Raw genomic sequence first — 13,724 nt, 5'->3', positions numbered from 1 at the left:
AAATGTAGTCTCTGCTTTCCTGGGAGGAGCTAGAGAAGTAAAGAGCCAATTATGATATAATGTGATACGCAACATGATAGGGGATTCTAGGTGCTGAGAAGCCACAGGAGGGGACTTAACACAGGAGGGGTGTCAGTGAAGATTTCTGGACATGTGATGTCTGAACTGAGGAAGCAGAAAGGAGAGGCCAGTGGTGCTGAGGAGAGTGTTACACGCAGGTGTGCGGCATATGCACAGGCTGCAGGCAAGGCTGTGCAGCACTGGAATGTAGAAAGTGTTTAGAGGTGTGTGGGGTAGGGTGCTGAGCAATGCAATGGAAAAGGGGAGTCAGGGCGACATCATCCAAGGAAGTCAAATGAATAATTTTGGACATTTCATTAAGGGCATGGGGATCCACTGAAGGATTTTAAGCAGGGGAACAGAATGATAAGAATTGTGCTCTATTTAGAAAGTTTCCTTAGGCTACAGGGTAGAGAACAAATGGCCTAGGATTGGGGAAGACCGTAGAGGCGGACAGCCTTGAGGAGGTTACTGCAGTAGTCCAGGTTGAAGTGAGAATGGCCTGGGTTAATGAAGGGCCAGTGGAGGTAGAAAGAAGAGAATGGATTTCAAAATTGTTTAGTGCTTTCTGGTTGACTGGAGAATGAAGAAGGGGGAGAAGGATCCAGAAAGATAGGCTTCTGGCTTCAGTGACTAAGCAAATGGTGTTGTCTGTTGCTGGGATGGGAAATCCAGGAGAAGGGGCTTGAGACCACCACAAAATATTATCTCCCATTTTACAGATGAGGGAACTGAGGCTAGGAAAGCAAAACTAACTTGCAGAACCTGGCTAAGGACTGATCTGGGATTTAAACTTATGACAAAACAAGTCCAAGCTAATTGCTCGCTCCATCACGGGGCTTCCCTCTGAGGTGGCTGACCCTGGGGAAGGGTTCAGCCTGCAGCCAGTATGAACTGCGGTTTTTCTGTGGGTGGAGGCCAGGGCCACAGAGAGGAAGGGAGAGGTCAGGCCTGGGAAGGGGTGCAGGAAGTTCAGCTCTGCAGTAGCCTCCTCTCCAAGGAAGGTCTGGCAGCTTCAGGAAGGCCCTGAGGCCCAGCTCCTGGATCCTGCAATTTATAGTTTGGCCTCAAGGCTCCCTGACCTTTCTGGAGCCTCTGACAGCCCAACTTTTACCTCCAGCAGTAAAAGCTACCACAACCTTCCGGACAATATCTGAGAGTTTCGCTTTCAAGGCATTTCCATAGGTAATTCCAGGGAAACTCGTTACCTTTTGGGAAGGTTCTAGTATTTTTATACCCTTTGGAGAGAAGGAGGAAACTGAAACCTAGAGACTGTATGTGCCAGGTCCCAGGGTTCTTGAGAGTAGAGAGCACACCTTGTGTATCTTCATATGACTCATGGTTCTCAGTACCGTAGTACCTGGTCCAGAAGGAGCTGGATCAAAGGTCATGGTTTTGAACTGGTTATGCATGTACTAGAATCCAGGTATCTGGACTCCTGGTCACTCACTGGAAGTTGAAAAGACCCAAAGTCAAGCACCCTTGGGGATGGGACTGGCTGCAGATTCTAGCAGACACGGGGTGGTTGAGATGCCCTAGGCCCTGTCCTGTATCTACCTTCAACCAGGGAGTCCCAACTTCCTGAAACTTATTCTGTTCTCTAAGTGATGTCTTCAGACTGCCAGCATTGGAATTATCTGGGGTGCTGGTTAGGAATGCAGATTCAGTTAGTCCTAGTAGGCTGAGAATTTGCTGTAGAGTGTGTGGGGATAGTGCCTTGAATTTGCATATTAAATGGGCTCCACCCCCATAATTCTTAGGTAGTATCCTAGGAGATTGGGGAGAAATTTCTCCAACATGAAAATTGAGGGCCCTGGCCTGAGGCCTTGAACAGGAGTTGTCCCTACCCCCTATCCTGAACTGTTTGGCGGCTGTGGCTGGGTTGCCAGGGGAACCAGACTGTGTAACTTCCTGGCATTGGTGGTTTTCCCCTCCTTGGCTTTATCTCAGCATCCGCCAGGACTTCTGCTGATTAGGTAGGCAGGGAAGTTGATGCCAGGCAGTGGAGGAGTGTCCAAGACACCATGCAACGCTGACCCAAGGACCTGGAGTGGGCAGGAGGGTGGAGACGAGGTTTTGAAGAGCAGGGGGCAGGTGGCTGCAGATTCCTTAAAGTCTTTCTGAGCCTAGGGGATATCTATCTGCTCTGTGGGAATGTGGCTAGGTTGGGGGGGAGGGTGTTGAGGAGAGGTGGAGGGGTGGGCGTGTGTATGACCAATAATGGGACTCTCTCTGTCACTTCCCTGGAGATTCACCTCCTCATTCATTGCCCCGCACCTCGGATGGGGGTGGGGGGCACAACTCTCAGAAGTTGATATTGTCCTGGCTGTGTCCTCTCCTCTTTTCTTCCCTCTTCACTCTGGATCCAGGGTCTCCAGGTGCAGGCATCCCCCAGTAGTTCCCACTTCTGCTCCCACTCTAATCATCTCCCTCCCCCACCTCCATTCCACCCCTATTCTGTCCCTGATGCTCAGTCTTTCTCCTTGGTCCCAAATTTCTCCTTGTTTCTCAAACTCTCTCCCACTCCTGCCCTGTGCCTGGTTTCTCAGGTTGTAACTGGAAGGCCCTACAGTTTTTGAGAATGAGAAAGAGAGAGTTTTGAAGAAAAAGGGAAAGCAACAAATACTTTGAGTAAAATAATTCATGTATTTAAATATTTGTTTATGTTTTAAGCCCTCCTTTGTTTTAGAAAGACTTGAAAGCAGTTTGAGAGTTAAGTGTTCAAGGAAGGAGGAGTCAGTGAAATAGCCTCTCAGGCACCCTTGCAACTAAAGATTTGCAGTCTGATTCCTGTTGTGTTTATACTACACTTAGAACAAAGACTCCCTTCCCTTCTCACTGTTGACGGAAAAACATCCAGACTAAGAGAAAATTTATGAGAGTTTATTTGAGCCAAACTGATGACAATTGCCAGGAAGCAAAATCTCAGCGGATTGAGAAAATGCTGGTTTGCAGTTTATCTGTAGAATCAAAGGAGGGTTACATGAAATCCATTGGTGGTAGATTAAGGGGATGGAAGAAAGCAAAGTGGTGTGTGTGTGTGGGAAATCTCTGGGATTGGATAAAAGTAAATTGGCAAAACAGGTACTTATTTTACATAGGTGAGTACAGGATAGTTCATAGTTCACTTTTCACAACAAATAGAGATGGTAATCAGGGGACAAGAATAATAATGAGGGATTGTGGGGACAAAGCCCCAAAAAACAGTTTCCAGGCTCTCGGCCTCACAATAGAAAGGTGCTGGCTCGGGTAGTAAATGGCCTTCAACTGTGATCAGATGGCCATCAGCTGTGGCTAGTTGGCCGTCAGCTGTAACCCGTAAGCCATTGGCCACTAATATAACGGCTATGGCTACGCTAGCAGAAAAGAATGGGGGCTAGCAAGAGCGGATTGCAGAGAGGCGGATGCCGCCGGTGAGAGTATAGTGATATGATTCCCCTACTTATGGCTCCGCGGGTGTTCCTTTTTGGCCTCACCATGTCCTGTGTTCTTATGTGGGGAGCGGGACCAGAGACCCCGCCGGACGCCCTGCGTGACAAATGGCGCACCGAGCAGGGTTCCCCGCATGACACGGATTCTATAGTTTCCTGCTCTGGTCCAGAAAAAGGGATTATTGACATTCTGAGGGCATGTGATTCTAGATGCAAAAAGACAATAGACAGGCTCACTTAAGGTAAAAACTGACCTTTGTCAAGGAAGCTACAGACTAAAGATGTGACTTCCTGCCATGGCCCACTTTAGGAATTTTTATGTTCCTGCTATCCAATGTGGTTATTTTCAATCTCCTGAGCTTGTCAGGTTTAACCTGTGGCCCTTTTTCTGCCCACACCGTATTTTCCTGTTCTAGAGGGAGAAAAAGGGAAGAAAGCTACAAGGCACTATGCAAATTGATTCGAGCCTGTTGCTTTCTTCACAGCACCTCTCTTTTGGGATATTAACCCATCTCGCAGGTAAGGAAACAAGGCCCAGGTAGGTTGCCCAAGGTCTCTAAGCTGTAAGTGGCTGAGCTAGGATTCAAAACCCTGCTAGTCTGGCTCCAGAATCAGTCACTGCTTTCTTTTCTCACTGTGCTGCTCCAGGGAGCATCACTGTGGAGGAGCTTCTTCCAGGCAGTTCTAGATGGCATCATTGGCTATGAACCAGCCTAGAAGAAACAGTGCTTTACTGAGAACTGAATGGGCATCCCAGAATTCCCTTCATGAGCATTTGGTCACCACTGAACGGGGAGCAGAAGCTCCACAGGGCAAAAGAGGCAGGTCCAGAGGAAGGAGGTGGGGCCCCTATTCTAGAGACCTCCCATGATATGTGTAGCAAGGAGTTCAGAGAAAACTTGAGTAAAATTGACCATTACCAACAGAGAACTACATGCACTTAACAGTCTTCCACAGGAACGTGGCTATCCCATCTCTTTTGCTCATTCCCTCCTACCCCCATCCCACACCCAGGCTCAACATCTCTGATCCCTGTGCTCAGTTCCTAAATACATTGAGAGAGAGAGAGAGAGAGAGAGAGAGAGAGAGAGAGAGAGAGAGAGAGAGAAAGAGAGAGAGAGAGAGAGAGATAATTGGGAATCGGAGTCTTCCTTCTCACTTAGACAGGAGACATGTTCAAGTGAGAGGCCAGAATTTTCACTTTAACCAAATAGCTCCTCTGGGTCTTATCTCCCAGGCTCCTCCCATTTAAATGTGCTTATTTACCACAGAGTGAAAATTCCTATCCCTCCCACCTCTGCCAGTATGGAGAGCACCTCAGGATGCCAGCAGAGTGGGAGTGAAACTGGAGGCCAAACAAGTCCTGGGCTTGGGCACTGCTCAGCCAATAGACTGACACAGGAGTTGGGTCATAGGGTAAGCATTTATTATCAGAGCATCTGTGGTCTGAGAAGGCAGCAGGGTAACACCTCCAAAAACTGCCTTTACATTCTCAGACTGGCTTGGTGTCACGCGGGAAACCCTGCTCGCTGCGCCATTTGTCGTGCAGGGTCTCAGCTCCCACTCCCCGCCCAAGAACGCAGGACACGGTAAGGCCAAAAAGGAACACCCACGGAGCCATAGATAGGGGAGTCAAACCAATATATTCTCGCTGGTGGCTGGGCTGGAGACACAGGAAGCAGCATCTACATAATCTGCCTAACAGCAGTCCGCGCTTGCCAGCCACCATCTTCTTGCTAGCCCCCATTCCTTTCTGCTAGCGTAGCCACAGCCGTTATATTAGTAGCCAATGGCCTACGGGTTACAGCTGACGGCCAACTAGCCACAGCTGCTGGCATCTGATCACAGTTGATGGCCATTTACTACCCGAGCCAGCACCTTTCTATGTGAGGCCGAGAGCCTGGAAACTGTTTTTTGGGGTTTTGTCCCCACACTCCACCCCTACAGGGTCTCGCCTCACAATCTACGCGACAAGCGTCTTCTGCGAGGGGCCCTGTGCAAGGAGCCTGGAGGTGAATGCACTATCCTGAACACAGCCAGGCTCTCTGGGCACAGCCAGGGTTTCTCAGGGCACCACCACAGTACTTCTGGGCACAGCCAGACATCCTGGGCTTCTTAGGGTACCACCGGTCTCCCCGGGCACAGCCAGGGTTTCTCAGGGCACCACCACAGTACTTCTGGGCACAGCCAGACTTCCTGGGCTTCTTAGGGTACCACCTGTCTCCCCGGGCACAGCCAGGTTTTCTCAGGGCACCACCACAGTACTTCTGGGCACAGCCAGACATCCTGGGCTTCTTAGGGTACCACCTGTCTCCCCGGGCACAGCCAGGTTTTCTCAGGGGACCACCACAGTACTTCTGGTCACAGCCAGACTTCCTGGGCTTCTTAGGGTACCACCTGTCTCCCCGGGCACAGCCAGAGTTTCTCAGGGCACTGCCACTCTCTCTGGACACAGCCAGACTTCCTGGACACAGCCAGGGCCTCAGGGCACTGCCACTCTCTCTGGACACAGCCAGACTTCCTGGACACAGCCAGGGCCTCTCAGGGCTCTGCCACTCTCTCTGGACACAGCCAGACTTCCTGGACACAGCCAGGGCTCTCAGGGCACTGCCACTTTCTCTGGGCCTCTCGGGGTACCGTGCTGGAACAACAGCGGCTCACATCAAGGTGCTTACATATTATCAATGGCGGCCAGTCAAGACACAAAAGCAAACATCCACCAGTCCCACTACATGATGGTATGTTCCCAAACAGTCAAGCGTCCATTAAATCAGGCATAGAAGGCAATTCCCCATAGTCCATAGTTATTCGCCAGGGCTGTCCTGGGGGTGAGGAATGACTTTGACCTCACCCTCATCTCCCACGGAGGACTCAGCAAGCGTTTCCTCCTGGGACTAAAAGTCCTGCATCCGGGCTGCCTCAGCAAGCACTTCCCAGCCCACAGGGCGGCAACAACCTTCGCTTTCTCTGGCCTCTGCTGGTTGGGGAACCATCCACGTCTTTCCACCCCTCCACGGGGATCGAGCTCTCCGGCAGCTGCTCCTCCTGGTCTTCCTCAGACTGAGCTTTCATTCGCACAAACTGCTCCACTGCCCTTCGGAAAGCTTTGGCCAGCACCGTATCCTGCCGACTACGCCAAGTGTCACGCGGGAAACCCTGCTCGCTGCGCCATTTGTCGTGCAGGGTCTCAGCTCCCACTCCCCGCCCAAGAACGCAGGACACGGTAAGGCCAAAAAGGAACACCCACGGAGCCATAGATAGGGGAGTCAAACCAATATATTCTCGCTGGTGGCTGGGCTGGAGACACAGGAAGCAGCATCTACATAATCTGCCTAACAGCAGTCCGCGCTTGCCAGCCACCATCTTCTTGCTAGCCCCCATTCCTTTCTGCTAGCGTAGCCACAGCCGTTATATTAGTAGCCAATGGCCTACGGGTTACAGCTGACGGCCAACTAGCCACAGCTGCTGGCATCTGATCACAGTTGATGGCCATTTACTACCCGAGCCAGCACCTTTCTATGTGAGGCCGAGAGCCTGGAAACTGTTTTTTGGGGTTTTGTCCCCACACTTGGGGTTTTTAAGAGAAAACGTGGGCCTTCCTCCAGTGGCTGGGGGTCTGCATTGGAGCCTTCTCTTTGGCCACGTGATTCTCTGGTGAAGTCAGAAACCCAGGAACATTGATGGGTGAGATTGTGATCATTAAGCCTAAGGGTATTAATCATAAGTTCCAGGGTAATTTTCTAAAACAGGGAACTGGGTGGGACAGGGGCCATTCCAAGTTTAAGCCACAGGGGGATGATCTATTGTTAAGCTATAGGTAGGTCAAGGAAAGATGAGGCCCACATGGAGAGGCCTCTACTATGGAGGCACCAACCAGGCCCTGTTTCAGGAGCTTTCCACCTGCCAAGATGGCTCCAAGGCCTGGTGGAAAGAGGAGGAACTGTGGGACCCAGCCCAGCATTTGGGTTCTGGGGCTACTGGGTTCTGCCTCCAGCTCTTCTCCCAGCTCTGAGTTCCTGGCCCCTGGCCGACAATCCAGGGTTCATTCTGAGACTTCTCTGGGAGTGGCACTCTGGTAGGAAGGGTCACGCAGCTGGAGGTAGGCTTATGGTTGGGCTGAGAATCCGGACCTGCCTTCCTCCTCTGGTAGTCTTCAGCTTCTTAAACCTTTCCCCATTGTTCTCACCCTTGGGGCAGTGAGAATGCTGAAAATGGGACAGAGCAGAGGAGGAGAATTAAATGAGCATGAAATTGATGTAGGAATATTTCTCTGTAAGTCCCCAAATGATATAGGGGATTTTTAAGTGAGTACCAGGATCGTATCTTGTGAGACCAAAGAACGGAAACACGGACCCAGGAGAGGCAAAAGAGTTTTAAAAGGAGGATAGTTTATTGAAAGCAAAGTGTCAGAGCTCCCGAGCTCGGAGGGGGTCCCAAATGGGGGTGCCCAGTGACTAAGGCAAAAGTTCTTACTTTTATATCTTCTCTTGCCTACTTGGGGAAGGGGGCTGGAGCCTTCTAATGGAATTCATCTATTAGGTTTGTCCAGTTTACCTGTGCTGAATGGATTAACAAAATAACCTATTCCTATCTACTAGATCTGCTTCTTTGTTCCCCCAAAAGAGATTTGAGATAATTTGTTAACCTCAACATGAGTTCTCATATCTTTGTCCTGGAGTGAAGGAGACATTCCAGAACGTGGAGTTTCAGGATATGGCTGCTTTTTTGTTTATTCGACCAAAAACATGCTAACTAACCTAAAAAAATCCCAAAATGAGAGCTTTGGGATAAGGTAGAAAGAAGACCCCAAAGATGCCAGCAAGTAGAAATTAGAGGAAGACAAGGGCTCAGAGGAGAAGATGGAAGATATGGCTGAGCCAAGTTTTGCTGAGAAGGGAAAGGCTGCCTCCCTACTGATCAGGTGTGGAACTGAGTTTTGTGAGGCCTGAAGCTTATACAACTTTGGAAGTCCCAATTAAGAAAAGTAATACAAAATTCTTAATACAAAATTAATTATAGGAGTAAACATTTATTTAGAATAATGACTTATAGCAAAATATAAATTTTTAAAAATCTGGCAAATACTATAAACATCATAATATCTAGAAGAGTAAAATAGATTTGTATGAATTCATAGCCTAAAGCAACTCTCAAGTTGTTCACCCTTAACTGTTTTTGGCTACTTATTTGTCTCTCCAAATGACAATTATTTTAAAATATTACTTTATATAAAAAGAACAGAACGATAATTCAGCCTTTTCTCTGGAATGGATTGATAAACATCTTTATTATTTTGATAGATTAGAATGTTTCTTTCATTGCACAGCTTATTGATGGTAAAATCGTATCTTTTTTTATGATGTCAAATTTGGGAACATCTGTTCTAAATTTCTTATATGCATTGTAGGATTTCAAGACATTGTTCAGTAATTAATCTTTAATGTTCTTTGAATTGATGGCACTCATTAACCAGATTGTCATAGGTCCTCTTTTTAATGTACTAATATGATTTTTATGCAATTTCCATCAATGTCAATGTTTTATGTCAAATCAAAAAATGTAATATTTTCCCAATATATTCATGATTTTCTTCTCCTTGTTAATTGGATTGTCAAACAATCCAAGTGCCTGTTCATTATATTTAAAATTTGTCTATTCTTTTTATTGAATTACCTTTTTTTGTATAATCTGAATTTTTTTGTTACAATTTGCTTCCCAATTTCAAAATAATTTCTACTGATTTCATTGTTCATTTTTATCACTTTTGTTTCATAAATCCATTACTTTTTAAAATTAAGATTATAATTGACATATAACATTATATTAGTTTCAGGTGTACAGCATAAGGATTTGATATTTGTATATATTGCAAAATGATCACCACAATAAGTTTAGTTAACATCCATCACCACACATAGTTACAATTTTTTTTCTTGTGGTGAGAACTTTAAAAATATACTCTCTTTAGTCACTTTCAAATATATAATACAGTATTTTTAATTATAGTCACCATGCTTTACATTATATACCCAGGACTTATAAATGGAAGTTTGTACTTTTTGACCACTTTCACCGACTTTGCCTCTTCCACCCCAACCTGTAATCACAAGTTTGTTCTCTGTATCTGAGTTCATTTTGTTTGTTTGTTTTTTAGATTCCACAATGAGTGAGATCATATAGTATTTATCTTTCTCTGTCTGAATTATTTTACTTAGCATAATGCCCTCAAGTTCCTACCATGACAAGGTTTCCTTTTTTATGGCTGAATAGTATTCCATTGCATGTATACCACAGTTTATCCATTCATCCATCGATGAACACTTAGGTTGTTTCCATATCTTGTCTTTTGCAAATAACAATGAACATTTTTGCAATGAACATGGGAGTGCAGGTATCTTTTTGAAATAGTGTTTTCGTTTTCTTTGGATAAATAACCAGAAATGGAATTGGTAGATCATAAGGTAGTTTTATTTTTAATTTTTTTGAGGAACCTCCATACTTTTTCCATAGTGGCTATACCAATTTACATTCCCACCAACAGTGCATAAGGGTTCCCTTTTTTCCACATCCTCACCAATAATACTTGTTATCTATCTTTTGTCTTTTTGACAATAGCCATTCTAACTCGTGTGAGGTGGTTTTGATTTGCATTTCCCTAATGATTAGTGATGTTGAGCACCTTTTCAGGTACCTTTTGGCCATTTGAATATCTTCTTTGGAAAAATGTCTATTCAGTTCCTCTGTCCATTTTTAATTGGATTATTATTTTGCTATTGAGTTGTATGAGTTCTTTATGCATTTTAGATATTAACCCTTTCTCAGATATATGATTTGCAAATATTTTCTCCCATTCTGTAAATTGCTTTTTCACTTTGTTGATCATTTCCTTGCTATGCAGACTAAACCCATTAATTTTTAAGTAAATTTTCTGTTCTTTAGTACATACATTTAAAGTTGACAAAAGAAGAAAATATATTCTTGATATATGTCCAAATCTGTTAAATCTCAATTGTATTATTTAAATCTTCAAGGAGAATTTCCAAAATGCAATTTAAAATGGCATATTCAAGTTGTATTAACGTTTTGAATAATTTTTTTCACTTTGTTTATGTTTGTGTTTCTTTTTCAAGCCTTTGAAAATACATTATTGATCCTTAAACTATCACTGTTACCTAGCAAGGTGTGGTAGCCAGAATAATGTACGTCCCATCCTCTAAATAGTCACCTCTTAATTCCCAGAATTTGTGAATATTTACCATATAAGACAAAAGGGGCTTTGCAGATATGATAAAATTAAAGACCCTGAGATGGGGAGATTATCTTGAATTATCCAGGTGGGCCCAATGTAATCACATGAGAACATTTCCCAGTAGAGGGAGATTTTACGACTGCAGAGTGCTTAGAGAGATGCAATATTACTGGCTTTAAAGATGGAGGAAGGGGACAATGAGTCAAGGAATATGGGCAGCCTTTAGAAACTGTGAAAAAGATTGACCCTAGAGTCTCTGGAATGAATGTAACCCCGCTAACACCTCAGTGTTACCCCAGTGAGACCTGTGTCAAACTCCAGAACTGTAAGATAATATTTGTGTGTTTTAAGTTACTAAATTTGTGGTGATTTGTTACAGCACCAGAAAACTAATACATAAGGCTTGAATAGTTTTTAAATGGAAAGACTCTCATTATACATAGAAAAATTCATGTATGTGTGCTGAAAATATTCTACCTTTGAGAGGAATGCAAAAAGAAAATGTATGCCTATTGGAAAAAAGTACTAGTCAACAAGTTTGGGTCCTCTGGAAGCAGCTTTTTCTCTGATAAGATGTATAATGTGTTTATAATTATTTATGCAGCATTCTCTTCCTGACCAGAGAGAACTTCAGTTTTGACCAGGCATTGATTAGAACAGAATTCCCACTTACAATTTAACACAATGGAGGGTTAGAATTTTTTCACAGACTGGCTCCTGGCTTTGTTTATTTCTAATCTCGTTTTACCGATGTAGGGAGCGGGCTGTGAGCTGTCAAGGGCCTTGCAGCCTGCAAGGTCATTCCCATGGGAAGCCTCACCTCAACATCTTCTGAGAAAGTACAAGATAACACTAATGCAGCCACAGACATACAAACTCACCGATACACAAAACAAAATGTTCTAATAATACCTGCTTGTTCTGCTAATACTTGTTTGTATAGACAATTATTCTAAGATTATATATAAACTGTGTGTGAAATAAAGACTGCGCCACTGCTCCGCCATCTGTGGACGGTGGACCTCCCAATCCCAGCTTTCCTGTCACCACATCTTTTCTCAGTCTCCTCGCCCTTCCCCCTCAGGCCGAGCCTTCCTGGCCACACGGGCCGCGACAACCTCCACTTTGCAAAATTTTGGTATCAGGCACCACAGCACATGTTCACAGGGAGAATATGGCCAGCATTTTCCTGTCCTGATATCAGGTGAAGTACATAGTGAAGCAGTGGAAGGAGTGTTCCAGGCAGCCATTCATACACCTGGACAGCAGGCAGTAAGTTAACTATATGTGTTAAGTGATGGAGAACACAGACATGTTTCACTAAATCCAAAATAAATGTATCCTCCTGTTGACTGGACAAAATAATTCTCCAGGTAGTCCACCAAAAGAGGATTTATTCAGGAAAAGAACAAGAAACAAAACCGCCACAGCAGTGTGAGGACACACACCTGCAGTCCACATACCTCTGTCTGGCCACCCACTGCAAAAAGAGCCCTCTTCCCTATAAGATGGCTCCCTATACAAATAAATCCCTCCCCCGGAAGTTAGAACCTAAAGTTTTAACAGGAAGTCAGTACTAGAGAATAACAGGGAACCCAGCTCTGCCATAAACCTAAATCTGTGGTTAGTCATCCTAAGATGTCAGTTGACTTTTATCACCCCCAACCTACTTTTGCAAATTTAAAAAAATATATGGCCAAGTAGACACTTTGCTAGCTTCCCAAAGGGTTCATGCAAATGAGATGCCTGAAGTTCAAGCATTGATAGCTTTGAGGTAAACTCAAACAAAACCCTAGTAGGTGATTTCCTTACACTGCACTCTGTCATCCCTTCATTCCTGCCTCAACTTTACACCTTCCTTCAGAGAGGCAGCTTGGGTTCAGAAAAGAACACCAGCTTTTGAGTTTGGACAATTATCTCTCTTGACCTCAGTTTCCTCTTTGGTGTTGATGTAGGTGATGTTGGATCTGCTAGCAGTTTCTAAGTGTGGGCCAGGATTGTGTCTCGTGAAGCCGAAGAATGGAAACACGGACCAGGGAGAGGCAAAAAGTTTTAAACAGAAGATACTTTATTAGAGGCAGGAGAAGAGGTTGTAGCGCCCGAGCAGGAGGGGTTCCCGAATAGGGGGTACCTGTGACTGAGTTACTTTTATGTTTTCCCTTGTCCGCTTGGGGAAAGGGAGCTGTTTGAAGAAGGGAACTGTTTAAAGAGGGGAACTGGCGCCTTCTAATGAAATTTGTCTGCCAGGTTTGCTCTGCTTGCCCATCCTAAAGGAATCAGCGAAGTAACCCACTCTTATCTATCAGATCTGCTCCATTTGTCAGGCCAAAAGAAATTTTATGATTAACCTCAAGGCCTTGTTACATTATGTCCTAGAGCGAAGGAGTGATTTCAAAACCTGAAGTCTTTTGTTTATTCCACCAGGGACCCCACTATCTACCTAGCAGTCATACTAACTAGTCTGTCTCAATCCCCATCTGAAGACGAAATCCTAACTGCTGTTAGGGGATAGGGGTGATGACTGCTCTGGCTACTTCAGGCTGAGGAGGGGCGTAGAGAGAGACCAGAAACTAGGGCTTGTCCAGAGGCCTATCTAAGGGTCCCTGGTAGATGAGCATATCCAGATGAGGGTTTTGTTGCTTTGGAGGCCATCATAGCCAGCTAGCGAGTGGTCCACAAGCAGAGATACACCGTAGGCAAGCAGCAAGAGACAATTTCTATAATAATGAATAACAGAAATATGAGAAAGACTTCTGTCATGCGGGGGACACTGCTCGCTGAGCAATTTGTCATGCGGGGCGCCCGGCGGGGTCTCTGGTCCCGCTCCCCACATAAAAACGCAGGACATGGTGAGGCCAAAAAGGAACACCCACGGAGCCATAAGTAGGGGAGTCATATCTCTATATTCTCGCCGGCGGCATCCGCCTCTCTGCAATCCGCTCTTGCTAGCCCCCATTCCTTTCTAGCATAGCCACAGCAGTTAT

General features: G+C 45.3%; 1 long non-coding RNA gene across 1 annotated transcript in view; it reads right to left on the bottom strand.

Moving 5' to 3' along the window:
- Positions 1-12,787: 12,787 nt before the first annotated feature.
- LOC308487126 overlaps positions 12,788-13,724 on the bottom strand; it is a 44,847-nt gene continuing 43,910 nt past the window's right edge. The window contains exon 5 of the long non-coding RNA XR_013991677.1: positions 12,788-13,457. This is a non-coding gene — a long non-coding RNA (uncharacterized lncRNA). The remainder of the gene's footprint in view (positions 13,458-13,724) is intronic.

The sequence above is a fragment of the Rhinolophus hipposideros genome (genome assembly GCF_964194185.1).
Source record: "Rhinolophus hipposideros genome assembly, chromosome: 19".
NCBI classification, from domain to species: Eukaryota; Metazoa; Chordata; class Mammalia; order Chiroptera; family Rhinolophidae; genus Rhinolophus; species Rhinolophus hipposideros.
Note: the sequence above shows the minus strand (reverse complement) of the source record. Positions and strands in the feature narration are given on the sequence as shown.